Below are 25,535 nucleotides of genomic sequence, written 5' to 3' on the forward strand. Positions count from 1 at the left end.
TGTGTTTATATTTGTAGTGGGTTTCTTATAAAAAAATATAGTTTGGTTTGGTTTTGTCTATCGATTTGACAATCTCTGTCTTTTAATTGGATGATTAGACCACATACATTTAATATAATTATGGGTAATTGGGGGGTTTTGTTTACCACTTGTTTTATGGAGACAGATGCGATAAGACATGATCTCTGCTCTTATGTGTTCCTCTTCTAACAAGGGAAACAAACAGAGAAGCAAATCACAAAAATAGGCATGTGTAAAGTCTTTGGAGCACAGATGAAAGTGGTGTTCAGTCTTCCTAACGTTGCCATTAAAAGATGAGATGTTTGTAGGAGCCTTTGAAGAATGTGTAGCAATTTGACACCTTGTTAAGGGGCAGAGCAATAAAAATTTATATTTTATTTTGATTTGAGGAATAAGCCTTACGGATAATATAAATGTTTAATGAATTAAATTGTATAAGAAGTTGTTTTTTTTTTTTTTTTGTATAATAGAAAATATGTTGTTGCTTTAGCTCCATTCCCCTTCTCAAGTAAAGGCAGCCACCCCACCCGAACAGCCTGTACCCATTGGAACCCAAGACTGCTTGCAACTGTCACTCCAAACCCCACCTTCATATATTTCCAGTCCATTCTTGCACCATCCAATCCTCGCCTTTTACTCTATAATCTGATTTGATTCTGCCTCTGACCATTTTGCTATTGATGTTCTTATTTGGTCTTTCTAATAACTTGTTATTTAGGCCATTCTCAAAACCCATTACCGGGTTCTCAGATGAACTGGCTGTCTTGACCTTTGACACCCACCCAACCTACCATCGCCTCCTATCCACAGGCCCTCATCTAAGGCTTTAGAGTCAAGCAGGCCCGAATGTGCAGTGTTATTTATTATCCATACAATATATTTATTTATCCATATAATAAATTGTTTATTATCCATACAATACTCTAAGCATCAGTTTCTGTATTTGTAACATGTAGATAAAGTTGCCTACATTGTAGGGTTGGTCTGAGGATTAAAGATACTGTCTGGCATATTAGCAGGTGCTTTAATAAATTTCTTTTCACCATAAATTTTATTTAATAAATTAAATAAAGAACATTTTCGGATAGTTACATGTATTTCCCACAGCTAAGCTATACACATAGCTTTAAAAAATATATGTAACCATGAGGAAATCTTTTGATGCATAGGCAAAGACCTAAAACAACCCTTATAAGTCAGTGCTTTTAGCTCATACTAAGTACAATGTTAATGATAGTTGTCATTGTTATCACTTATTTAATGAACCAAGGGAAGTCAGTATATGTTCACTAACCATCTTTTCCAGCCATTTCACTATCTAAGAATGAAAAATAAATATTCATTATGAATAAAAAACTTACTATATCCTGGTGTTGTAATGCATAGAAAGAGATTGATCATATTGTAGGCATGAATAGTCATCTTTAAAAACTTCATCCCTCTTAAGGCGCTGTTGTCATTTTTCTGCTCCACAGATAGATAATAATAATAATGCTGGAGTGCATCGAAAAGTTCTCCTCAATTGTGCACTTGCCAATACTTTAACATTTTCAGCGTGTTGGTCCTTGACCCATTAACTTAGGGCTGTTCTAGAGCTTTTATCTTGAGTAATAGTAACCAGAAAGGGCTTCAAGTGAAGAGCTTTCGAGCCACAGACAGCCCAGTAGAGAACGGTGCAGCAGTCAGAACCAATTACTTGTGGGTGTTTGGAGGCCGGCAGACCCACGGCCGGGGAGAAATGCACGATATTGCAGTCTGTGAAACACAAAATGCCAAACCCGAATACTTTGCTGTGAATTACAGTGCTGCAAGCTAGAGTATTGATTTGCCTCATTTCCCCTGTATGTTTAAGCAGTATGTTTTCAATTCTATAGTACTTTATTTATGAGAAAATAACAAATTACACATCAGGGGAGCCTTCCAGTTAGTATCTTCCCAGGGAAGAGATCTTTGCATATTGTTCAGATTATGTCAGGTTTGATAGTTGTCAAGAAGTACCGTGTTGTTAATAAAGGTGAAAGATTTAGATATTTTGGTTCAGGTAAGATGAAAATAAAAAACAAGAATCCCCTTTCTCTTCAGTTTTCAAGTAATAGTTTGTCACATTTGTTTCTGTTACATTTTCTTGAGAGAGGAAGGAAGGATTATTTGTCAGTATTAGTGTCATGTGGATCGAGAAACAGACACTTTAAGTAACTTACTTGAGTTAAGTTGCTTTCATGAACTTTCAAGTACTTTATCACAGTTGACTCAAGATGTTTATTATGGAGATTTTTTAACCATTCAAGAAAAAAAATTTTTTTTTTTAAGTGAGCCATAAGCCATAACTTAATTTGTTGGGAAAGGCCATGCAGTGCAGTAAAGTACAGATTCTGGAGTCTCGCTGCCAGGTTTTTAATTAGAACCCAACAGATTAGAACACAAGGCCTCTGATTTCTTGTCCGGTGCTTTTTCCTATGAGAATGAAGTGTGGCCCACGACAAATCTCTACTGTTACGGCACTTCAGGTGTAGTGGAAAATACACTGTGAGGCAAATAATTAAAAAAGAATGATGTTGAAGTCGAATCATAGAGGGCTATGAGAACGCAGAACCTGGGGACCTGATGTAGGCTTGGGATGACCCACTTGAGGAATTGAAACCTTAGTTGAAAAACATGAAGACTAGGTAGGCAGTTACCTCACACGTGTCAGAATGGCTACAATCAACGGTTACGATCAAAAACACAAGAAACAAGCGCTGGCGGAGATGTGGAGAAGAAGGAACCCTCATGCACTCTTGGTGGGAGTGCAAACTGGTGCAGCCACTGTGGAAAGAAAACAGTGGCTCAAAAAATAGAAATAGAACTATCCTACGATCTAGTAATTAATTACACTACTGGACATTCACCCAAAGAGTACAAAAACACTAATTCAAAAAGATATGTACACCCCTATGTTTACTGCAGCATTATTTACAATAGCCAAGTTGTGGAAGCAGTCCAAGTGGATAGATGAATGGATAAAGAATATAGTTTGTGTGTACACACACAATGGAATATTACTCAGCCATAAAAAGAATGAGATCTTATCATTTGCAACAACATGGATGGATCTAGAGAAAGATAAATACCTTATGATTTCACTCCTATGTGGAATTTAAGAAACAAACCAACCAATCAAAGGCAAAAAAGAGACAAATAGAGACAGAATAGACTCCTAACTCTAGAGAACAAACTGATAGTCACCAGGGGGAGGTAAGTGAGGGGATGGGTGAAATAGGCGAAGGGGATTAAGAGTACACTTACGATGAGCACCGAGTGATGTATGGAAGTGTTGAATCCCTATATTGTAAACCTGAAACTAATGTAACACTGTATGTTAACCACACTGGCATTAAAATAAAAAACTTAAATTAAAAAATTAGTAGTTGACGGGAAAATATGGGGTACTCAAGGATTGGAAGGCTGTCTGTGTGACTGGAGCAGAGCGAATGAGATGGCGAACTGGGAGGGATGAAATGGAGGAGGGGCCAGATCAGTGTGGTTATAAGTGAGGTTCTCAGCTGTCTGGGCTCTCTGAGGCGTCTCCGACAGCTGAACTGCAAACATCTACTCCCTCTGCTTTATGTATTTACTTTTCCCAACTCCGAATTTCATTTTTTTCTAGTTCTTAAAAGTCCCTGACATTTGATGCTGTAACAACACTCATTTTACCCTTTTGCTAAATACTGCTTAGTTAGATGCTCATTAAATTCTCCCGTATTTTTATCACGAGCTCCGCCTCCAGCCCCCGGAGACTAACAGAGCTAAATAAGGGAAACATAAAATATGAAAGGTAGGACAGCCCAGTCAGCATGCAGGCATTTTCCTTTGATCCTTGACACACATTTCCAAACTTTTAAAGGTTTCTCATATTCCAGAAGCTCAAGCTTTGTTTGGTATAGTGAATAGGGGCCTGAAGGTAATAATGCATATTCTATTGGCCGCACACCTCCTTTCTAGTCTTTTAGTTTTTGTATCATGTACTTTAAGACGGCCACTTTCATGATGAATGATACCTGGATAGTGGCTATAGGGGCATGATATTCTAAATTTTATATGTATATTAATATATAAATATAATATGCTTAATTATATAAATGTATAATTCATATGTCTAGAATAATATGTAAGCATTTTATATTAGATATATCCGATTTTATATGTAAGTATAAATATAAAAGATATATATAATAAATATAACATATTTATATAGTTCTATTCTTCAGTAATGAAATACTGCAAGGGTGGAGCAAGGAGTGGAAAGAATGAACATTTCCGGGGCTCCTGGGTGGCTCAGTTGGTTAAGTGTCCGACTCTTGGTTTTGGCTCAGGTCATGATCTCAAGGTTGGTGAGTTCGAGCCCCGCATCGGGCTCTGCGCTGAGAGTGCAGAGCCTGCTTGGGATTCTCTCTCTCTCCCTCTTTATGCTCCTCCTTCACACACTCTATCAAAATAAATAAATAAACTTAAAAAAAAATGAATGAACATTTCAAATTCTGATCATTGTCATCAATCAGTAATAAAGTTGTAGAAAATATAAATGGTAATTTGACAATTTAATGCTCTAATTTTTTATACTGGTTGTTCAAAGAATAGCAGCATGTGACTATGCTTATGGGTATCTCTCTTACAATTTTATCTTTCTTACTAAGTTGGGTTCTTTGAAAGGCTTCAATTGCCTGTTAGATTTTCAGGCATTTCTGCTTCAATTTTCTGCAAACACCACAGACTCACTGAGGTCCCAAACTTAACATTTCTTCAACTTTACTACTCCCCATTTTCCCAAATTCTCCATTCCCTACATTCCTTATCCCTGGCATAACTATCCACCTTGCAGGCCAAGGCAGAAGCCTTAACCTTTGCCCCACTTTCCATCTACCACCAATATTTACTCATTTGCTAAGTCTCACTGTTTCTATCACCCCAGATCCCCTAGATCCATTCTCACCTTTCTACTGTTGTGATCACAATAACTTTTCCTTGAGTTATTTCAATGGTTTTCCAATGGGTTTCCCCAAATGTAGTTTCCCCCTTCCGTCTTGTCTGCCACATTAGTGTGAGAGTTTTCTCTCTCTTTTTTCTTTCCTTCCTTCCTTTCTTCTTCCTTCCTTCCTTCCTTTCTTTCTTTCTTTCTTTCTTTCTTTCTTTCTTTCTTTCTTTCTCTTTCTTCCTTTCAGTTTATTTATTTATTTTGAGAGAGAGAGAGAGAGAGTGCACGAGTGAGTAGGGGAGGGGCAAAGACAATAGGAGAGAGAGAGAATCCCAAGCAGGCTCTGCACTATCAGCATGGAGCCCGATGCAGGGCTTGGACCCATGTGCCATAAGACCATGACTTGAGCCAAAACCAAGGGTCAGACGCTTAACCAACTGAGCCCCCTACGTACCGCCAGAGTTATGTTTCTAACACACAAATATGAGCAGACCGCATCTTGCCTCAAAACATATTTTGGCTCTGAACTTTTATGATGAAGTAAAAATTCTTTATCATTGACATTCCAGGTATATTCTGACTCCATCTGGTTTTCCGTTCATCTCCCAGTTGGCAGGAGTAAAGGTTCCCTTTGTCATACTCATTTATCAGTGCATTTATCTGCCTAAATACTTTGACTTATATAATCAATTAGTTGTGTATGTATTACCATACTGTGAGTCTGTGAGGTCATGTCTTATTTATTTTTTAAAATTCATTATAATGATCTGACTTTAATAAATGCAGGTTGATTTGAATTGAAATTAATTGGAAGAATACTCCTTCAATGATATTTATTCAATACATACTGGTTATGGAACATATACTTTGCACAAACCATAATCCCCCCAAATTTTTCCCACACAAAATTTTCTGAAATTCTCATCATACTATATTTCATATGCTTTTCTAGCCAACACTTCATGAGAAGGAATAGTATAATTTATATATTATTATATCTATGATAGTTTTAAGTAAATACTTTAATATAAATTGTACATTTCTTCTCCTATTCACAAACAAAAACAAACAAAAAACTCCAAATTGTTTGTAACAAACAAGAACATTCTTTTCAGCATACCACTTAAATAATTTTAAACTTTGTCAGATTTTTTTGAGACCCCTTCTAGTATATATTTACCCACATAGACATAAATCGACCAAGTTTAGTGCCTTTTACTTACATGGTGGGTATTCAATAAATGATAGCAATGATATACCAATGATAGCAATGATATGTGCCTCGGTCTAGCAAAAAGTATGAGTATGAGAGATTTATTTCAGAAGTAGAAAGCTTATTTTAAAAAAATATATTTCCCTAAACCCTTACCTCATACCATGTATGAAAATTAACTCAAAATGGATCAAAGAGCTAAATAGAAAAGCTAAAAATTTTTAATAAAAGACGTAGAAATAAATTATGATTGTGGAGTTGGCAATAGATTTTTAGATATGATACCAAAAGCATAAGTGACAAAAGAAAAAATAGACAAATAGGACTTAATCAAAATTAAAAACCTTTGTGCATTAAAAAACACCCCACAAAATGGGAGAAAATAGTTATAATCATATATCTGGTTGGGATCTAGTGTATGGAACTCAACAACTCAACAAAAAAGGGCAAATGACCTAATTTTTAAAATGGGCAAAAGACTGGAATAGACACCTCCCCAAAGAAGATATGCAAATTACCAACAAATGCAGGCAAAGATACTCAACATCATTAGTCAGTAGGGAAATGCAAATCAAGACCACGAGATACCATTTCCACTGACAAAGAATACCATAAAAGAAAAAAAAAAAAGGAAAATAACGAAGGTTCATAGCAGCCCTGTTCACAAAGGCCAAAAGATGGAAGCAATGCATCAGTTGATGAATGGGTAGACAAATATGGTATAACCAGACAACAGACTATTATTCAGCCATAAAAAGGAATGAAGTACTGGTACATGTTACAACATGGACGTACTTTGAAAACACTATCCTAAATAAAGAAGCCAGACACAAAAGGCCACATATTATATGATTCCATTTATACGAAATGTCCAGAATAAGCATGTTCTGTCTTCATAGAGACAGAGCGCAGATTGGTGGTTGACATGGAAAGGGGGTGGAAGGAATGGAGAATGACTGTTTAATGGGAATGGGGTTTCCTTTTGGGGTGATGGAAAAGTTCTAGAGCTCTGAAGTGGTGATGGCCGCACAATACTGTGAAGATATTTGATGCCGCTGAATTGTACATTTTAACATTATGACAACCGTAAGTTTTATGTTGTCTGTGGTTTACCACGTTAAAAAATATTTTGGGGGGTGCCTGGGTGGCTCAGTCAGCTGAGCATCCGATGTCAGCTCAGGTCATGATCTCATGGTTGGTGGGTTTGAGCCCCACGTTGGGCTCTGTGCTGACGTCTCAGAGCCTGGAGCCTGCTTGGGATTCTGTCTCCCTCTCACTCTGCCCCTCCCCTGCTCGCGCTCTCTCTCTGTCTTTCAAAAATGAATAAATTTTTTTTTAACGTTTATTTATTTTTGAGACAGAGGGAGACAGAGCATGAACGGGGGAGGGTCAGAGAGAGAGGGAGACACAGAATCTAAGACAGGCTCCAGGCTCTGAGCTGTCATCACAGAGCCCGACGCGGGGCTCGAACTCATGGACCGCGAGATCACGACCTGAGCTGAAGTTGGACGCTTAACCAACGAGCCACCCAGGCGCCCCAAAAATGAATAAAGGTTAAAAACAATACTTTTTAAATATTTCTTTTCATTCTTGGGTGGTATGGATAGGCAGCTAGATCGTTGCTTACACAGAATGGCAGTGGGTTTGCCCTGAAAGTAGCGTGACAGGGAATCAGAGGAAATGTGGGTTCTAGAACCACCTTTGTCACCAACTCCCCACAAAGCTTTGGAAAATAAATTATACAGTCTCCTTGGTCTTGGGTTTTCCTGGCTTTAAAACGAAGGATTTCAATTAGATGAAATCTCAATTCCCTCTCAGCTCTAAAATTCTTCAGTCGAAGTTTCAAATACTGATTTTGAATATTTGGATTCTAACTATGTTTCATTTTGTTCTTGCTTCAATTTACAACAATAAAATGAGTGTGTGTTTCTAAATTTATAACATAATTATATCTTGAATTTGGTTATATTCAGCACCAATAACCCATTTGTAAATGTACACCAGTTATATAAATCTCACAATATAACTTGTAACGAGGTAGTCAAAAAGTCCCCAAAGTAATCTGCAAATGTATTAGCGTATTTGTAAGGAGTATTTCCTTTTTTCATGTGAAGTTTTTTTGATATTTAATATGTTAGGAATGTGAACTTTTAACTCGTCAAACTATTGTAACATATTTGAAAATTATAGTAATTTGATTAAAATGTTGCCTATAAGGCAAAAGGTTTAGTTAATAGAATCCATATGTAATTAAAATGCAGAACTAAATGTAATCAGACTCCAGTGACTAGTGCCTTCATATTGATAGTTTCACAATGGCCTATGGGGTTGAAAGTTTAAATGTTGCAGAATGCAACAACACTGTAGAAAACAGCTTCAGCTGGCAGTTTAGCTTTTTAAAGGCATCAACAGTTACTTGGTAAGATGTGAATATCACATCCTAGACTTTCATCATTTTAGGAATATCTTCAGCAGGCAGGTGGTGGGAAGTGTATGGCTGCTGTGCGGGTGGAGAAACCCCCTCTACAGCGCTGTTATATAAACAGCCCACGATGAAGGGCCCTGCAATGAGTCAAGCCCCAGCCTCCCTCCTCCTCCTCCTCCTTTTTAAATAACACAGTTGCTTAATTTGAGTGAATTCATTTGAATCATATGAAATTTATAGACACAACACTATGCACCAAGCCACAAAAAAAAAAAGTTACAAAAAATTTTTTCCCGAGCTGAAAAAAAATTATTTTCTCTGGACAGTTTTAAGAGTCGACATCCTGTGTTAGAGTTCTGTAATCATCACCAGCACAATTTACAATCAGAACACACAGAGAGCCAGTTTAGACCAGCTCATCTGTTGATCTTGGCAGAGACCCTTCATCTCACTGTGTGCAGCTGCCACTTGAGAGTTGGGGGACTCAGCAGAGAACCAGGGGAGGGAGGGATGCGAGGCTGGTCAAGGCATGAACACATAGGCCTGCTTCATTTCAACCGTTGTATGGTGCTTAAAAAAAATAGTCTTTTTATTTTACTGCCCCCCCCCCCCTTCTTTTTAACCTGAAATTAAACGAGGACCTCTCATGAGCCACTGCGCTCCAGGCATAAGAAATTGTAATGTCTGGCTTGCAGAAACTGTCCCGTCAAAATGTGCTTCTGATTAGGTGGCTTAATTACAGCTGTGAAAACAATGTTGATTTAGGCCTCAAGATTCCAGGCCATGTCAGCCGTTATTAGCTAACCTTGGACCGCATCCACCATTTTAAAACTCTGTACCACTAAAGTCACCCTGCTTGACAACTTTTTATTTAGGCAGAAAAGTCGCCAGAAGCAACACATTTTTAGGCAAAATGTTGTTCGATGCGCTGCTGTTTCAACAGCAGCGCCATGAGCGGTCATTAAGGAGATAGTTAGCTTTGCACTTGATCAAGAACAAGGAAGTTCTGTTTGTAAAAACAGTAAGTTTTGAATAGTATTTTTAAAGGGTTGACTGACATAAGAATTAATTTTAATTCCTTTAATTCAGTTTTATTTCAAATCCAGCATGTTGGTTTAACCACCCAATTTTATTACACCTAAATTTTCCTGACAGTTTCATTTGCTGTGAGGAAATAAAATTGCAATTTTTTTTCAACATGGGAAATAATGGCTAGTTTTAAAAACGTTATGTTTGAAACTTCCCTTGCCTCAAGCTGGTTCAGACACAACCTCAGTTTACTTTTGGAAGGAAACGAAGCCCATTAAATAGTTTTAATATTTTAATATAAGTATGGTTTTTTTCATAGTGAGAAAACTTATTAGATTCATGTATTTACACCTGCAGGGGAAGTAAAAGTCTTAATAATTAGATGGTTCCAATACTTTGGAATTTTCAATGCAATTGTCACTGATATCGTAAATATTATAACTACATATTTAAAGTGGTCCCTGTTCATTGTATTTTAGATGTCTGAAACTCCCATTATATGCTATGAAAGATTTTTTTTATTTGTTAGTATTTTTAAAAGCGAACATTAGATATAATAAAGCAACAACAAAAACTAAGGTGGGCAGCTGAACAACAGACATAAAGAGTCATAATTCTCATAATAATTTTGGAAGGAACTTGTGCTTAAAAATGCATGATTGATGCCAAACCGAATACCCAAGAGAGAGCTAAATGATTTCTTTAAAATGAAATATCCCACACCCAAGACATTAAATCCAACCAAGTGGGTGGTCAAGGCACATCTTTTTCTACTCATCAGACTCATTGAACAATTAACTGACTGAACCATGTATGGACAAGGAAACTTTTGTTCAAGATGAGTTAAGAGTTAATACATAGGTAATTCATTGTGAGGAATGGATGGGTGAGCAGTTGGGTTGATGATCTGGGATGTGTGTCTTGAAAGAGAACATTGGGCAGCTGACTCAAAATAGAGTTTAAAATAGTAATCCCATAATCTAAATGACATCTTAATTGCCAGATACTGTAGAGACATCTAGATCTATTTCACCTATTATTTCAGTCTTTAATCTTTTTTTAATTTTTTTTTTAATATTTATTTTTGAGAGAGAGAGAGAGTGAGAGAGTGCAAGAGGGGGAGAGACAGAGAGAGAGGGAGACACAGAATCTGAAGCAAGCTCCAGGCTCCCAGTTGTCAGCAAGGAGCCCGACACAGGGCTCAAACTCACAAACTGTGAGATCATGACCGGAGCCAAAGTCAGCCACTTAACCAACTGAGCCACCTAGGTGCCCCTAATTCAATCTTCAGTCTTCTGAGAGGAATGTTATTTATTTCCCCTTATTGTAGATAACGCAACGCCATCTCAGAGAGGGGATCTATATTGAAACCCCTGTCTGTGTGCCAAAGTCCATGCTCTAAACTGAAGGTGGAAATACAGTTGCCTTCAAAAATGGATTTTAGGTTATGAAATCATAGGGAAACATGAAGAATGACCAAGCTTATGTTGAGTGTGCCTTTAGGCTGTTAAGAGACAAGAGGATTTAAACTTGAATAAAAGTTTTATAGTTTTCTGTGTAAAAAAAGAGCTAATTTTTTTTTTCTTACACTAAGAAAACGACTGTGTATGAAGACTGACAAATTCACTAGGTCTATGGTTAAGGCCTTTTACCTAGAACAAAAGGACCTTCCTTTTTCCTTCTGCTTTACACACAGAGAATTGAAAGTGTACATCCTTCCATGTTATACTGGTTTGAAGTATGGATATTTGCGTTTGTTCTTAAGATTCTGTGTTAGCTGAGAAATTGGGAAGAAATAGCTTAGTTTCCCAGAACTTTGGCTTAGGGCATACTTTGATAGAATCTGAATTCAGCTTATTCTTTTGGATATTCTTTTGTTCTTTATGTTTGCCTGACACCAATTGGAAAGATACCCTTCCAAAATGTAAGGGGCCAACTAAGGGTTACAGCTTTATGTTTCCAGTCTCCACCGTCTTATTTCTGTTAAGTTCTAACTGAAAATGTGAATTTGATTGAAAAAATGTGCTATATACATTGTATGCAGTATAGATTATATCTAATTTTACCATGATAAAGTGATTGTTTGGATACATCATATTGTTAATCCCCCCTGGGAATTTATGACTTAATTTCAAAAAGTATTTTATTAAATAACATATTGGATATTATAGGTTCTTATGATTATAATTATGTATTCCCTAGATGTTTTTTCCTTTTTTTTTTTTTTTTTTGATAGTATAGCCATCTTTTTGAAGAAAAGAAAAAGGCCAGAAAGGAGTTTTGAATCTAGATATGTATGTGAATCTAAATAGATACTCTATATCTTATTCCTTATAGGTACAGGTATTCATTATTCTGGCGTATTGTTATATTTTGCCTGTGGAGTAATTTTAAAGATCTTAGTTCATATACTTATATTTCCTGTTCCATATTTATTTGAATATAAAATCATCCAGCTTCTTAAAATATGCTGAAGGTTTTTTCTAAAGCAGGTAAAAAACCAAGAAATTTGAAGTAAGGTTATTAAAATTATTCAGCTTTTATGACCACATTGTTTCTTCTTTGAATAGCACTGATGACAAAAGGCACCAGGTGTGTAGTAATATTTTTCAGCAATACTCAGAAGAGTTTAAATTGGTCACTATTTCATTACTAAGAAAGCATGAAAAAGAATCGGGGGTTTATCATTTTTTAGAAATAGTGGTTTAATGAATCTCATAGTTGTCCTTATCCCTGTCTTGTATGGATACCTCAGGCTGGGGATGGGGGAGGCCTAGAGAAGAGAGTGTTCATTTCCCACCCCAACTAAACAGGGTAGCTTTGCTTTTAACTTATTGAGAAATTAAATTTATGAATAATATTTCATGTAACCAAAGGATTCTGCTGTTACAAAGTTTGAATCCCCTGTTATGTGAAGGCGGAGAGGAGAGGAGAGGAGAGGAGAGGAGAGGAGAGGAGAGGAAGACAAATCATGTTGTGATAATTTCTGTACTTTGTAAAATCATCTTTACTTGCCTTACGGCTGCTCGAAAGCCTTGCTAAGACTTGTTTTTGTTTCTTGCAACAAATATTTTTGCTTTACTTGATGCATAAGCTTTTCAAGGACTACTTACTGGAATAAGGTCTCTACTGTTGGTACTGATTTTTGTCATAAAATCTATAACTTTCCATCATTTGTTTGGGAAGAATAGTGATATACATATTTTTGGTAAAAGCACATAGTTAAGCTTTGAAGAAATAAAATCGTATGTTAGGATATGTTTTGTAGGCTAGAACTTATACTTGACTTTCACAGGGTTCAATGAAGACTTTTCAGAGTACTTCACTGAAGCATGGCTTTCTCATCCACAGTCTTTGATCTACCCATAGATTGCAAAATCTTATCAAATTAAGCTTCATGTCAGTTATTGCCTATTGTCTTTTTCAATGACTGAAGGGAATTTCTAAGGGAACAAAGTACAATGGTAACTGATTTGATTCCTCATCGTCCCACTTGGTACAGACACTCAACAGAAATTCCTTATTGGGAATAAGGACAGAATCCCTTGTGTAAAGCCAACCTTATAGACCAGATTTGGAAACCAAAAAGCATGTAAAACTTGACCAATCTATCAAACATTTCGCTAATTGGCCAATCTAGCAAACATTTCACTAATTTTCCCTCCCTTTCTTCCTGATCACAGCTGATAGATACTTACTGCTACCATAGCTTTATCTCTTCAACACTTCTGTCATTTTTGAGGTACAGAGGAGGGGAAGGGATATGCCTCAACTCAGCGCAATGGAAGGCAAACTGGCCATGGGTCAAGAGGTATGAAAATCCTGGCACGACCACACTAGCTCTACGATCTTGGGCGAATATCCTCCCTGGGAGTTTACACAATTGTTAAAGGAGACTGGACCAGATGAGCTCTAAGATGCCTCCTGGTACTAAACAAATGCTTTTCCTTTCACTTTATTATTTCTTTCACAACCTTCTGCTGTACTTGGTAACCTTCAGAAGTGTGGAGGTACAAATTTAAAACCTGTCTTCTCAGGGCTTTGTGTCACTTCTATGGTCCTTCACCAATCTGGCAGGTTCTTTCAGAGGATTCAGGTCCTTAATGAAGTAATGGCATCTGTTTCAGTTTCTGTTTTTTGTATTAATAAGTGAAACAAGTATTTAGATATTTTCACCTTTGAAATGGAATATTTGGTAGCCTGCCAAAGCATAGAAAGTGCAGCATCTTAGTAGAGCCCACAGGTAGTACTCTTGATTCAATATTTGGTTAACTTGTTACTTAGTTCAGTTCTTCTGGATACCATTGTGATTTTAGCCATTCTTGTAGTTACACTAGCTTATTCTTATTCATACTTTATTTGCATCCATGGTGTATCATTGAATACTCTGGAAGCATAAAGAACACTGATGTTGAAATGCAGTCGTGGAAAGGAGGAAGCCCCCTAAAAAAGAACAATTATGGAAATGTCTTTTAGATAATCTTTGACAGATCTATAAATTCCATTCATCAGATCAAAGTTCTTATACCGCACTGTAATAAAAGAATAGAAAATTGTGAAATTGTATTGAAATTGGATGTTCATTTATTGAAATCAAGAACTACGTGTGTAGTTTGAAGGACATCGTAGGCAATATTTAACAGCCTGAAAGCTTCTCATTTCACTAGTCATTCAGAAACAAAATACACAAATATTACATAAAATTAGCCAATTCATTTTAAGCACAAAATGCCAAGACATAATATAAGGTTACCAGTTGTAGCATCTATAGGGTTACCAATCAAATTTTTTTTTTTACTTAAATTAATAAAAAATTAGAACCAGACTCTCAATCTCATGAGAATTGTATATACTGATTCCTTTGCTTAGACTACTATTTTCCACCTTTTACCTATTTGATTTTTTCCCCAAGTTTTAAATTTCAGGTCTCTTCCACAACACCTATTATGTTGTTATAACATTTACAGACCTTATTGTAATTGATTGTTGATTGACCCACACAATTAGACTAGAAGTACCATGAATAGAAGATTGTTCTATTTGTAGATGTCAGCGCAATACCTGGGGCATAAGGAGTAGTTTGTTAAAAGTTCTGTCACACATTCCAAATTATGTGGCCTAACTTCAAGTACACCAGCCTATTTAGAGGTTCAGTTATCAAAAAGCCAAGCTTGTGGCTGTAGTTGGTTCTCTGTCTCTCTGGGTCCAGAATTTCTTTATTCTTAAGATCATCTGTTATGTCAAGTTATCATTTAACAGGTTGTTTCTGTGGTCTCCCTGACTCCCTTTCTCAAGGGAAGGAATACAGGAAAGGAAAGAGGTTTCTGATATGTGGTTGGATTTGAATTGTTCACCTGAGATCAGGGATTGTGTCTTTGTTTACATCTTCTTCAGCATCTAGCATCCCACTGGAGTACAATAAGTAATAATGGTGATGGTGAGGAACACACTAGTACGCCATCTGTAGTCCTTAAACATAACACAAAGAATAAAAAATACTATTCTTTTACGTTCTAAGTTCAAGTAAAGAGAGTGCTTTATGATACACTTCTGAGTTTCATAGAAAATCATAATTTCTGCAACAAATAATCCTTATGTGTTGACATTCCATATTCCTAAGAAAAAATACCAATTTATTTTTCTGTACCGTAAGAAATATAGAGAAAGATATAGGGTGTTCTGGAATTTTAAACTATGACCAAGAGCTCTTACAACATTAATAGCAACGTAGAATAGTACATTTAAAAAAAGAAACAAAGCCATTTTAGAGGCTGGTCGTAGGAAAGTCAGCCCCCCTGAGAATAGCCCTGAACCCTGAACTTCAGCTGCTGAACCCAAACCGGACTGGATAAGGAGACAGATCCCGAGTCAAACTGCTGGCTGTCTTGTCAGCTCTATTTGATGTTAGTTTTTCCCTTGAAGAATTCCCATTTCCTCTCAAGTTCATGGCAACATAGTAATGAATCTACGCTCCACGTGTGCTTCTCAGCATTGTTAGCAGCTTTGTCACTGCTGTCACTGATGCACTTAATTCAGTGACCCTAGAACTGGCATGATGGCAGTTGGGCAGCTTCCTCAGTGTGAGGAAAAGAAGAGCAGAAATCTTTAAAAGGAAATGTAAAAAGACCTTTTTACATCAGTGCCAGGAACAAACACTAATTTATGAATTCGGAACTTTGGAGATGCATGTAGAGTACGTCATATGCAGGATGACAAGAAAGTGTGCTTGCTATTCTTTCTGCAAGTGGCGAGAGAACTGTCTTTAAAAAAACAGTCTCGGGGCTCCTGGGGGGCTCGGTCGGTCAAGTGTCCAACTTCAGCTCAGATCATGATATCGTGGTTCATGAGTTTGAGCCCCGTGTTGGGCTCTGTGCTGACAGCTCAGAGCCTGGATCCTGCTTTGGAGTGTGCGTCTCCCTTTCTTTCTGCCCCTCCCTGCTTGCACTCTGTCTCTCTCTCTCTCTCTCAAAAGTAAATAAACATTAAAAAAAATTTTTAAACACAGTCTCATTGATATGAAGCCATATCACAAACTTGCAATAGCAGTGAGTTAATACTTATTAAATGAATAGATTTTAGCTTAAAAATCATTTATTTATTTTGGGATCATATAGGGGAATTTAGACATAATTCCTCCAATTATTTATGATGGGATTTATTAGCACTTGGGTTAATAAATTCATTTTCAAGTTATCAGACTTGGAATATTTCTATTCCAACGCCTTCTAAAGTTCCAGCCTGTTCCAGGAACTGTCCTTGGTTTGGAAGAGATCTTGGGAGCATTGGTAAACTCTCTACTTTAGTGGTTCTTAACAGTTTAGGAAGAGAAATAAAAAGGATCAGGTCCCAAGAACGAACTTAACACCTTTGGGGAGTATACCGGGTCACTACTACTCATTCAGACCAGACCTGTATTTAGAACTAGATCAGGATCAAGGACTGCAGGCCTATGTACATTTTTCATTTTGCTGAGCTTGGGGTCTGGAAGTCAGGTATGGTGTGTAATCATCCTTAGTACCCACGTTGTGCTCGACCCGCTTCTAAGTACCCAACAGAAGTTTGTTGAATCACTCAGTGAATTTTGTTCCCTTGTATGAATCCTAAAATCTTTTAGAGCTCTTTCTCTTTCCATTTTTTATGCAAGGAAGATAGTTGTATCTGCACATGGATTGAATATAAAAAGATACAATGATGGGTTGCTGATTTGTTGGAACTGATAGTCTAGTTGGTGAGTCAGGACAGACTTACATGAAGCAGTAAGATGATAAATGCTCATGGAGTTTGAAGAGATAGATTTATTTGGACTAGGGTGGTTAGGGAATATTTTTGAAAATTTGTGTTTGAGCTTGATTTTGAAGGAATGATAGGGTTTGAATAAAGAATTCTGGACAGCGAGGACTATGTGAGCAGAAACAGGATGCTGCTGGCTTGTACACAATGTCAAGCTAGAAGTCGTGGTTTTGTTTTGTTTCGTTTGGGTTTCCGTAACGATGTTAATTTTGTTTCTATAATTCTTCACAGCTTTCAAAATACACCCACGTACATAACCTTATAAATATTTTGTGTGACACAAGTATTATGAGATTCAGAGAACTTGGGGAGCATCACCCTTAATAAGCCAAAGAGTCAGACTCCTGGCTCTTTGTAAACTATTGTGGCTACGACTTCTCTTTTTGGCCTAAGTCATCATTGTTTTCTTACTGAAGCCCCCTTATGACCAAAGGAAATTATCTTCCAGGTAAAGGCATGGTCTATGAACATGAACAGAACAGGGTCTGTTGAGCCAGAGAGTTGGTGTGGAGCAGGAAAAGAAGGAGGAGAAAGATGAGCTAACTTTTTAATTTTGTCAATGTTTTTATTATTTTACTTTTTTTAAAAAATTTTTTAACGTTTATTTTCGAGACAGAGAGAGATAGAGCATGAACAGGGGAGGAGCAGAGAGAGAGGGAGACACAAAATCTGAAGCAGGCTCCAGGCTCTGAGCTGTCAGCACAGAGCCCGACGCGGGGCTTGAACTCACAGACCATGAGATCATGACCTGAGCTGAAGTCGGATGCTTAACCGACCAAGCCACCCAGGCGCCCCTATTATTTTACTTTTGAGAGAGACAGAGTGTGAGCAGAGTAGGGGTAGAGAGAGAGGAAGACACAGAACCGAAAGCAGGCTCCAAGCTCTGAGCCGTCAGCACAGAGCCCGACACGGGGCTCGAACCCACAAACCGTGACATCATGACCTGAGTCAAAGTCAGATGCTTAACCGACTGAGCCACTCAGGTGCCCCAAGATGAGCTAACTTTTATCCAGTACTTTCCCTGTGTGAGACAACATTCTCAGAATCAAATATGTGTTAACTTAGTTAATACTTAAAACACCGCTATGGGTGTATGGTATTTTTCGATGCCATTACCTTGATTATTTCCGTATCGTATGGCCCACTGGGTACTGAAGCAAAGATGTGGACACAGGCAGTCCAACTCCAGAGCTCACCCATTCATAGTGGCCGGGTGTGTGGGCTCTGGAGTGGGATTATTCTAATCCTGGCTTCACCTCTTGCTAACCATGTGGTTCAATTACCAGTGTCTTCAGGAATGCTTCCGTTTCCTCAGATGTAAAAATGAGGACAATGGTAACTTCAATCTCTGGGTTTGTATGAAGATTAAAGAAAGGATATCTGCAAAGCCCTGCTGTTATTATATAATGCTATTTCCATTATGTCCTAATCAACTGAGCATAGAATTACAAGTTGTACTTGTTCTCAAAGTAGGAAGGAACCATGGAGGCCTCACAGTACCTCCCCTGTTCTAGGCACAGAGCATGGCAGTCAGCGTGAGAGCGCCTTCTGCTTGGCATCGTGGTAGCTGTGCCTAAAAATGTGTTATTTAGTTAGTTTGCAAGATCTGTTGTAAATGCCTGATACATTGGTAGCAGGCGGAAATAGTGCTTTTATATTTTAATACTTTTTTATAAAAAAAAAACAGGCTTTATTTCTTAGGTTGTAAAATTAACATGGTAGTCTGCCTCATTTTTTTTTTTTTTTGCATCAATAATATCCAATTGTAATAAACTTTTGTTCATTTAAAAAGTGAAAGACATGATCCTAACAAATCGAGCTACTTTGGGATTTGGCAGAGACAAGAAATTGGTACAACATGAATTTGGGTAATGGAACAGCAAACAGTGTGTAGGACAATTATTATAAACCGTCTCTGCTTGTATTTATTAGAAATCATCATTGCACATATGTTATAGAAATTCTGAGACCTTAACATTCATAGATATTAAAAATTTCTTTCATAGGGTGTTTGTGGAATTTTTGGATGTAAGCTTATGTTTATCATGGCATCGTTGAATACATTTTAAAAACACTCCACTGATTTATAAACATATTTGCTTTACAATGAAAGTAAAATATTCAGCAATTAGAAATGAAGGAGAGAAAAACTTTAAGATATTACTATGCCTAAAAAAATATTTGTTCCATTTGCTAAGTAACATCTGAAGACTAAATATATAGCTTCCCCAGAAATGATGTTCATGAACAATGATCTTTAAGTTAATAGGGCTTAGGAAATCCACAAGGTTTTGCTTTTGAGTTAATATTTACGTTATTATCTAAAACAGGCTGAAGCAGAACTATATAGGTGCCCTGAGCCCCAAATTTTAAAAATAATAACCCTAACTCATTTCTTTTTATGTTGTCAATAATTGGTATAGTAATGGGGTGCCTGGGTGGCTCAGTGGGTTAAGCGTCCGACTTTGGCTCAGGTCATGATCTTATGGTTCGTGAGTTCAAGCCCCGCATCAGGCTCTGTGCTGCCAGCTCAGAGCCTGGAGCCTGCTTTGGATTCTGTGTTTCCTTCTCTCTCTGCCCCTCCCCTGCTTGCATTCTGTCTCTCTGTCTCTCAAAAATGAATAAACAGTACAAAAAAATAATAAAAAAATAGTTGGTATAGTAGGCTGAATAGAGTCCTCTGGAAAATTCATGTTTACTGAGAACCTCAGAATGTGACCTTATTTGGAAATAGAGTGTTTGCAGATTTAGTTAAATTAAGGTGACTTCGTACTGGATTAACGTGAGCCCTAAATCCAGCATATTAACAAAGCATGGCCTGTCATTTGGGGTTCATCTCAGCCTAGGAAATACTTCCTTTATTTTATTGATCCAAATTCCTGGTCTGGTTAAGATGTTCAGTAGCTTTGGGATAGAAAAGTAGAAAGATATTTTCGGGGTGGCGTTGGGGAGAAGGAATTAAAAACATTTAAAAATGGTATTCAAGTAGAATTTTCATTTTAAATGAACCGTCTATCCACGTTTTTTCAAGTTCTGGAAATAATGAGAGTGTCCTCAAATTAGACATCAAATCCTTAAAGTAAGCGTGAACATAAAATAATGCCTGTGGAACAAGAAAGAACAGCTTCATGATGGTTCCTGTTCAGATGGTTATCTGTTCAGAAAAAAAGATATATCAGAAACTCCCCAAATTTTTAGGGAGTTTTAAAAATTTAGATATTTTCAGTTCTTATTTTTTCTGTAAAATGATACCATCAGAACTCAAACGTTTAAGTCTATGACTCATATTCTTCATGAAGAATTTTATTTTTTATGTCATCCTGAAATGATGAATGAAGAATGATGAACTAACTAATTATTCCTTCACCACGTATTTATTGAGTACCTGTTACGTATTACATGCCGTGCCACGTACTAAGGACATAGTAGTAAGAAAATCATGACAACCAATATTTATTGAGTGCTTCCTATGTGCCAGCCGTGGTACCAAGCACTGTATGAATTTTAACTAATTTAATTCCCATTTTCCTTACCTAAGGGAGGTGGTGAGCTCTTCCTTTCAGACGAAGAAAGCATCAAGTGTAGAGTCCAAGACTTGAACCTAGGCAGTGTGAACCATGTCCTCACTCTTAAGCATTATATCATATTCCATCCTTACTGGGATGAAATAAGAAACTTCCTCTCAGGGATCTGATGGTTTCTGTGAGAGGGCAGACCATATACATGAATACTTATAATGAATTGTGATAAGTCCTATTAAAGAAGTCCCAGTGAGAAGTGACGAAGATCTGTGTGAGGGCAGTAACAGCGGGCCTGGAGGAGGGTCACATAGCAGACAGACAAGGAAAAGTTGGCAGGACTTAATGAATAAAGTGGATGTAGGGTGGCTTCATAATTGCTCAGCAATTCAGTCAAGATCTCCCCTCGCCTTGAGCTTCTGGTAAGAAGTGAGCAGTGTTCAAAACAACAAATACACATTTTATGTAGTGAAAGATTTCCTTTAATTTGAAGACATGTCGCAGAGGCACTGCTACTCAAAGACCTGACTTCCAGAGCTTAGGGGGGCTTCTTCCGAGCTCTGGTGAGATCAGGCACGTTCAGGGTGGTGTGGCCATAGACCAAAGCTTGGGGAGTCTTCTTAGATTCACGCAGAATGGCAAGGTGTGGTTAAACTCTGCTTTGCCCTGGCATAAAGTCGTGGCACATCACCACCAGCATTGGTTCATGGTGGTGGAGGCCGGACCTCCCCGTTCCTGTAGTTAGATTTTCACCTTTGATTACCGATAGGCTGGATACTTAGAATTGAAACCCTAACTCGGCCTTAATAATAGCTATACAGATCTGCATTTGGATGTCACTAATGAAGAGTCCTATCAGAAAATGACCTTTTCAGTGCCTTCTTCATCACAGAGCTTCACAAGGATATGTTTCCAAAGACAGTCCAGTTTATATCACTTTTCTTTTGCTTTATGTAGCTTCCCCCCGCCCCCCATAATTTTCAGATTTTCAGAGCTCAAGTAAATGGAAATGGATTATATGCTTAGGTCAGAACATACCGGGAGATGAGAGAAAATGTGTGAATTATTCAGCTATGTTTTCAAAGTAAAGCGTAAAAATTTCGATTTCTTAGCCAAACATATTTTCAAGGACAATGTATTTCATCAGAAAGGCATAATAGCACGACAAAAAGTGACAGAAAAATTATTGTCGAATTCATCCAAAAAGTGGATGTTTATGAGCAAAGGCTAAATTCCATCCTCTGGAACTGTGTGCCTAGACGTTTCTGCCGTCACTTCTCAAATGCTATTTTTTCTATTCCAAGTCATCTCTATATAATACTGTTACTAGTGATATCGTGGAAAAGCTAACTATAAATTGATTGCTAGTTGATACTAACTTTTGGTAATCTAACACTCAAACCTTTCTCTCAGAAGGGCCTAAGGAAGTTCAATTCTAAGGAATGGAACTTTAGTCATCTAGAAGTCTGCTTTTGAGCAGTTTAATGCATCACTATACTATTTCCTGTATTCCTGTCCAATTCAATACATGGGATGACTAAATTGTAGTCACACTAGTTGTGAGCACACACGGGCAAGAAGAAAAGTAGTTAAACCTCTTGCTGTGTGTGAGCAGTTCGAGGGCAGGCAGACACCGTGCACCTTGACCACCTATTATGAAGCTTTTTGCTGCCGTGTCGAGTGAAAGCGAGTTAATTGGGTGAATCTGTGGAGCATGTTAGGGGCCTGGTAAAGGGTTGCTGTCTGACAGCTGAATGTCAGCAAAAGCCAGTCAAGTGTAGCTGAAAGAGACCTGTCACAAAGTTCCCGCAGACTGGAGCACGGTTAGGAGGCTGAAATGTGGTTCCGTCTCACTTTCTCCCTCATTGAATCCAAGCACCTTAAAAGATTTTACACTGTATGTGTCAACTCTTGTTCTCTAAGCTGTTTCCCCCTAACCGTCCTGCATTCAAATGATTGAACAAAAGATGCTAATGTTTAGCAAAGTGAATGTAAATTCCCTCTTTTCCCCTTTTCTGCCCAAGCAGATAGACATTCAACTCAAGGGAAACTTTGAAGGTTCACATCAAACAATTAGATTTGGCATAGAATAGAATCTTTTTCTCAAGGGAGTGTCAAAATTAAAAATTAAAAGCTGTAGAGTAAGAATGCATGTTTCTCCGATATAGAAAAATGGAGCTTAAGGGAGCTAGGATTCCTGCCTGGGGGTCTTGAGAATGGGCAGTCGGCAAGATAACTTTCCTCTTGCCTTTCGTCACTGACCTCTTCCTTCTCTGTCAGAGTAGCCTAGCGTAAAGTGCCACGATGACATTCACCAGAAGGTCGAGAAAGATAAGCATAGAAGGGAACAGTGAGGCCCCTCCTGACACTTCAGACCCTCCAGAAAGGAGGGATCGAAGAAAGTCAGAATTCAAGAAAGTGAAAGCGAAACTCTGTGAATTACAAATATTTTCAGAGAGAGAAAAGTTTAATATCGAAGCATGCCCTTCTCCGTGGCCTTCCTTGGAATATAGATTACAAGCAGTCCGTTCATTCGACAGCAGCAAACATCTGGAGCACCTGCTAGGTGCCAGGCACCAGTGAAGCGACTGGTGAGAGAGGGACAAACAAACATCGGAGTTTACTGTGATGGGAACGCGGCTGTCGAGCCCGGGGCGGGTGTGTGGCTAGTGTGACTGAGGAACCAAACTTTCATTTCTAATTGAATTTTACGTTGAATTAAAATTGAATTAATGAGAACTGGAACAACTACATGTGGCTCGTGGCCAGCGTATTGAGCCGCACGGGTCCAAGCAAACAGCAGGTTGTGATGCTGTGTTGTTATAAAAGTCGGGGAGGCTTGTTGTGATAGCACAGAGTGGGGGCATCCCACCTGAACGTGAGGTGATAGGTGGCAGGGAATGTTTGGGGGCAAGGTGATACCTGAGGCGCGTCGTGCAGAACAGTACAAAGGGAAGGAGCAGGATGGAAAGGAGACTCTTGGACAGGAGACCGGACAGGACAGCAGTGCACGCTTCAGGATAGGGTGTTGGGTGGTACTGGGGAGCAGAGGCGTCTTCTGGGAAATTGCCTTGATGCCAGGCCAGTTACCCCAGAGGCCACAGGACAGAAGGCGTCCCAGAGCACATTAAGATACTCAAGTACATGATTTATCCGATCAATTTCAGACACGCGACGAGAAGCAGAAGCGATGTGGTAGGGAGCCAGCAGCGGAAGGACCACACTCCCTGACGTTTTGGCTATGTAGTGTTCTTTTTTTTTTTTTTTTTTTTTTTTTAAATATATATTTTTAACGTTTTATTTATTTTTGAGACAGAGAGAGACAGAGCATGAACGGGGGAGGGGCAGAGAGAGAGAGAGAGACACAGAATCAGAAGCAGGCTCCAGGCTCTGGGCCATCAGCCCAGAGCCCGACGTGGGGCTCGAACTCATGGACTGTGAGATCGTGACCTGAGCTGAAGTCGGACGCTTAACCGACTGAGCCACCCAGGCGCCCCGGCTATGTAGTGTTCTTACGACCTGTGTCTCTCCACTGCGTCAACCTGCTCCACTCTTTGTGGGGTGGTGGGGACGGGGGGCGGTGGTTTGACAAAGGGGGCTCGGGAGACAGAAGGTGCCTGGGCCACTCACCCATTCTTGTCTTCCAGGAGAGATACGGGACAAATATGTCCGGCCACCAGCTATAGCTTGCCACTGGGGCTGCTGAGCAGCTTTGGGGTTTTTTTCCTGCAGCTCTCAGGCCAATTTAAGAATGACATTAGCCTGGAAGTGGCATATCTCTACCTTATGATGCGGTCTTTCCACGTCTAAGTAACCTGTCTTTGAGGGCACTAACTTACTGCATTCTGAACATACGACTTCTGCCTGTGTCTCACAGCCTCTGGCAGGTTCTCCCTTTAGGCTTTACCACTTATTTTGAATTTCACTGTCCCGTTTTTTTTCTTATCTTCAGTAGCAAATTGGAATGCTCTTAAATAGCAAGGAAATATGCAATAAAGAAGGGATGAAGTAAGAAACAGAGATAAGTCTGAAGAGATAGCTTGTTTACAAATATCAAAAGTGCGTTTGGGCTAGAGAAAGGGAAGAGACACTGTCTTCAATAACTAAAGAAGAAAATCTTGGTAAACAGCTTTGAAGCCGATGTCAAAATCATTACCTTGTGGACATCCTACACTGAGCATGAACTGCATTTCAAGCAAGGAGAAGCTTTTTTGAAAAGCTGGTGTGCCGGCTCTGGGGAAGTGGGTTTGAATGAGGGTTTTGATTGGTAAAGGACTAGTGGTGGAGGGTTTGTGGGCAGGTGCCCAGAGGAGGAGATGGGAAGTGGAGAGAACTGCCTAGTGCTTCTCCGTGCAGGCCTAGGGACTGGCATCTGGATTTTTAGAAAAAGGACCTACAGGTGTCAGACACGGTGAGACCCTGGGTTCGTCAGAGTTGCCACAGTTTATAGGTGACAGAGAGGGAAGGGTGGGCATATGGCCAATTCTGGGTAGAGACATCACCCATATGGCACAGTGAGCCGGTTAATACGTTGCAGGCAGGAGCTGGGGGAGGGATCGCGGCTGCCCAGCAGCTCTTGAGGGGGCCTGCGCAGGGGCATTTGAGGTCTTGTGTTGAGCAGGTCAGGGAAGAACCAGGGAACTGTAACTAATTCACTCCTGGAACCTCATCTGTATCCACAGAACGATGAGGCTGGAAAACTCCCCGTGCCCCGGGTATCAAAACCTAACACTACAGTTGTGTAGTCACATGGTATTTTCGCAAATTCTAATTTAAGGAGAACTGGCTCCGGAGTGAGATTAGGACAGTGTGAGTTCCCTTGAGGATAGACAAGTTTAATGTGTGTAATTCACGGCTCTGTCACAGCACCTGGAACAATGTCTGGCACATAGTAGGCACTCGATAGATATTTATTGAAAGGATTAATGAATGGAGCTGATTGAAGATACGGTGGATGTGGGTTTAGATATGTTTTATGCATTATGCGAGCATGGGGAAAATCTGTCATATGGAATTGATAATGTAGGGAATGGATTCCTGAAATGTAATCTGTAGGTATATTATTTTGGAATTTTGTGGTTGCTGCAC

At 38.8% G+C, this 25,535-nt stretch overlaps 1 protein-coding gene across 7 annotated transcripts in view; it reads left to right on the forward strand.

Moving 5' to 3' along the window:
* CCDC171 (coiled-coil domain containing 171) overlaps positions 1 to 25,535 on the forward strand; it is a 302,971-nt gene that overhangs the window by 263,122 nt on the left and 14,314 nt on the right. The gene's annotated exons all lie outside the window — the stretch shown is intronic.

Source organism: Panthera leo, chromosome D4, assembly GCF_018350215.1.
Source record: "Panthera leo isolate Ple1 chromosome D4, P.leo_Ple1_pat1.1, whole genome shotgun sequence".
Taxonomy (NCBI): Eukaryota; Metazoa; Chordata; class Mammalia; order Carnivora; family Felidae; genus Panthera; species Panthera leo.